The 4,166-nt window shown below is 47.5% G+C and overlaps 1 protein-coding gene across 4 annotated transcripts in view; it reads right to left on the bottom strand.

Moving 5' to 3' along the window:
* ECHDC1 (ethylmalonyl-CoA decarboxylase 1) overlaps nucleotides 1–3,372 on the bottom strand; it is a 41,730-nt gene extending 38,358 nt beyond the window's left edge. The window contains exon 1 of one of the 4 annotated variants that reach the window (XM_057363592.1): nucleotides 3,306–3,372. The gene's annotated coding sequence lies outside the window, so the exon portion shown is untranslated. Of the gene's footprint in view, nucleotides 1–1,861; nucleotides 1,987–2,575; nucleotides 2,637–3,305 lie in introns of those variants that run through there. The other 3 variants (XM_057363594.1, XM_057363593.1, XM_057363591.1) reach the window with 3 other exon arrangements.
* Between the last annotated feature and the right edge of the window lie 794 nt (nucleotides 3,373–4,166).

The raw sequence follows: 4,166 nt of genomic DNA, 5'->3' as shown, positions 1-4,166 counted from the left end.
AAAACAAAAGGAGGTCAGCTTGGTCTCATAGTGGAGTCAGTGAACCCTGCCTTCACACACAAGAAAATTGCAGTATGGAGGACTCAAATGCAGGATTCCTCCATTGCCAGTTGCTTGTCAACCCTCAGGTGAAGATTACAGAGGCCTCGATCAACCTCATCCACTTACACATCTCTCTACTTTCCTTCCATGATGCATTGGTTAGTTAACTTAAATATCTTTCCCAACAGGTTCTCCCACTCTAATAATTACCAGATAAAGCAAGCTGAGGGCAGTCACCTCTCCAGCTGCCTTTTCCACTGCTGAAAGCAAACAGGGAGCAGATATTAGGTACGCTGTGGAATCAGCAGCAGAAAACCTATCAACAAAACATAATTTACAATTACAGAAACTAAACAAAGGTGGGGAGCTAAGGCAATTCTGCCTCCCCAACTAGGGGACCGATCCCTTATGCCTTACTCAAAATGTCATGGCTCTCCAACTTGCTGAGCCCAGTTCAAATTTTTAGTACACTGTCTCGGGTACCTGCACTGTAGACAAATTACACGGCATCAACAGTCCCTCCAGTTCAGCAAGAACTTACTTTAAAAGCCCTAAGACTCCTCTAAAAACAGGCTACAATTTAGATGTGAATTGTCTCTCTATTCCTATACCATTACATTCTCTTTTAATCACCTTTTAATTATTTTGAAGAATAKTAAACAATCACAAAGAAACATACTAAAGTCCACAGAAAAATAATGGCATTTAAGGATGCAAAACAGCTGACATAGGAAGCCTTACAGATCACACTAYCTAAAAATATTTGATTTTGGTCCCATAGTGAGTAAAGGATTTTGAGTTTCAGAGGGCAGAGGGCAAGAACTTGTTATCTTCTSCAAAAAGCACTCAAGCCCTTTATTATTTAATGCTTTGATCTAAAGAGTTTTCTCACACCTGTCGTCAAAGGACCCTTTATAACAATAACAGAATGCACAACTTCACAGGAATAGAAACARCCACAACAAACTCACTGTTTGCCTTTTAGTCACCAAATCCTAAACCATAAAAGCATTAAGTCAATTCCAGCTGTAACCACAAATACTAATGCTTTCCCAATAATTAATTTGCCTTGAAAACTGTAAGTTTTGTATTCAAGAAGTGTTCTCAATTCTACTTAATACACTGTTCTTTATTATCGCTCTCCTTATGGGCACTGCCACCATCCATAAATGCTCTAGCCGACAGCAACACCAAAACCATATTGTGAACTGGCCACTGTAACAGCACGGGAATTAGCAGCACACCAGGACTGTCAGTCACCTAATTCCTTGGCTCTACACACTGAATTTCGGGAAGCAATAGCATCCCACCTGCACAGTATCACCCTGGAAGAATGATAGGGGCTGAGGGGTGGAAACTCCYTCCCCAGAAGAGCTTTCTTGCTGCTGAACTTGTGCGATGCCAAAATCCCGAGCAGTGCGCTGTAGCACTTGGTCTGAAGCTTTACCAACACCTTTGGGTTTGTTTTTTTTTTGTTTTTTCAAAATTACTTATTTTAAATGAACGGTCAAGTCTGGGTCAGTACCGAGCAGGACCGAAGTGGGCGGTGAGCGGCTGCTCCCACAGARACACCCGCGGTGTCTGGGCTGAGGCTGTGGGCGCTCTCAGCACATTCGCAGGCTGAAGCACCACCGCCGACCCCTCCAACACCGGCGAGGCCTCCTCGCCTCTGCCCCGGGCACCCCGAGGCCTTGCGGGGGCCGAGACGCCCCGCGCCCGCCCCGTCCCCGGACCCCGCCCGGGGCTCCGCGCCGCCTCGGCAGCCCCGTTCCCCCGCAGAGGTCCCTTTTCCCCCCGAGGGCTGAGGGCAGACCCTGACCTGGCCCCAGCACTGAGCTGGCCCGGCACTGACCTGGCCCGGCGCCGGCGGAGCAGCGGAGGCGGGCGGTGCTGCGGGGAAAGGGCCCCGCCGGGAACCGCAGCCGTGGTCTCGGGGCCGGGCCCACAGCCGCCTGCCCGCGCCCTGGGAGCAGCGGGATCCGGGCAGCCCCGGCCGAGCAAAGGGCATTGAAAGCCTCTTGAGCCGCCGGGATCTGGGGGCTAACTTGGAGCGGGCCGGAAAGGTCCTGTACCACATCTTAGCGGGGTGACCCCGAGCACCGAGAGCTCTGCACAAATTTAGATAGTTTTGCAGTAGACGATTATTGTTAGCTCCTAGCTTGCTAAACACTCCCTAAGCAGGTCGTCATTATTGGTTTTTTTCCTGCACCGATCGCCTCCATCTCTAAAAACCAAGCCCTGTGTTTGTATCGTAACCAGCGTAATTAAAGATCCTCGTTTCTCCGCTGTCTCAGAACAAGGTCGCTCAGGTTCGGATACGAATCGCTGCCGGGAGATTCTGCCCGGAGCGTGGGGCCCCCTCTTGCTCTGCCTGGTGTTGCRCAGCAGGCAGCAGAGATGTTAGCTCCCTATCCACGGCGCCACAAGGAGACACTTGGGCTCCCCATTTTCACATCCATCTATATCACCTGCCAGCCTATATAGGAGCTCTTTTCAGCTGTTCCGTTCCTGTCCAGCTGCAGGCGCCGCTCACCTGCACCCAGCTCTGTGACAGTGCTGAGCCAGCCGCAAACTGCCCCGGCATCCAACTGGAATTCTGTGCAAACTTGCGGCTGGCGTAAAATGGCACTGTCACACACAGTCCTGCCCTCGGTTTCCTTCCTTGGAAAAACAAATGCCAGCAGCYAGATCAAGGGAAATAAATGGTTTCAATGAAGATCACTTAGTGCTTTGCATATTCAAAGCAACATGCAAATATGAGCCAGTCTTTCTTTCTGCGCCCTTGTTAATAGACATACATCGGATGACTCAATTTTAAGTATTTGTAGCATGGCTGAAAAATATATCCGGAAATACATGTTCTCCACCTTTATTAAAGCTRTTTTTCAACCCAAGTGTCAACACAAATGTTCCAAAGTTGGCTTAGTTTATTAAAAATTATGATTGAATATGTAGAGGACTTCAATTAATCACACATTTGGAAAAACAAAAGCTTTGCATGCTGAACAGATACTTTCAACTCTGTATTGTTCAGGGATTCAAGAATATGAAATATTCTAGTCCCGGGTAGTGCTGTCTTTATACAACAAAAGGATTCATTTCCTTATAACAACACTGCCAGTGTGAGCAGAAATACTGCCACAGGCAGGCTTGCCTCTTATTCTTCCTATTGGGTTTGCAAAGAATTTTTCCAGTASGATTCAGCCCTGCGTTTGTGTCTGGAAAACCTCAGTAAAGATCTGTGTGAGTGAAGCAGCTCTCACCAGGTCCTGCTCCGAGGCCTTGTCCTCTTTCGGAGCGGAGCGATGCCGAGGCACGTCCCAGCTCGGTCGGAAGCAGAGGAGGGCGATGATGACGGGAAGCTCTGGTTTTCCAGGTAAGACATTGCCACCTAGCAGCACTTGGTGGAAGTAGCACAAACCGGACCTGCAGTTCCATAAACCAGTTAGCCTCATTTTTGGTTTTATTGCCTTGTGTCATATAGGATGTGATTATAAGACTAGGATACACTCAGAGTGAAGAATGAGGACTGTAGGAAAATGAACAGGTTAATGGGATTATCTTCGAAAGCAGACACTAAAGACCAGACAGGCTGTAACTTTCAGCAGGATGGTGACTAGTCCCTGCAKGTTTGACTGTACAATAAGAAAGAAATTGAAAGAAGAGGAAAAAATGTACAATCCTTCAAAGCTGCTTATTCTTATTCTTGTAAATAATTCCACTGATTTTAGTAACACTTTCTCCTTGCATTGCTGAAGCAGTACTGACCTGGGTCACCACCTGAATTATATACAATGTGCCCATTCCCTGTCCCTGACCCAGAAGCTGGCTACGATGTACTGGCTAAAAGAGCAGTGCTTCACTCTCRGATTCAAGGCTGCCAGACTGAAATATTGAATTCCAATAGATACAGAGCTCCCGGGTGCTATTTTTACAAACTCCTTTCAGAACAATGGAACAATAGATGACAGATCTGGGCTTGGATCTCAGGAATTATTGGAGATCTCAGGAATTATTGGATACTAACCGACACGTAACCCCACAGTCAGTTCATAAAGGGTCCCTTGACTGTAATTTTTGGAGGCAAATATCATCAGCTCTGTGTGGAAGTGTGGCAGGCTAAA

The sequence above is a fragment of the Malurus melanocephalus genome, unplaced genomic scaffold (assembly GCF_030028575.1).
Source record: "Malurus melanocephalus ecotype Western Australia unplaced genomic scaffold, MMel_1.1 scaffold_29, whole genome shotgun sequence".
In the NCBI taxonomy this organism is placed as follows: Eukaryota; Metazoa; Chordata; class Aves; order Passeriformes; family Maluridae; genus Malurus; species Malurus melanocephalus.
Note: the sequence above shows the minus strand (reverse complement) of the source record. Positions and strands in the feature narration are given on the sequence as shown.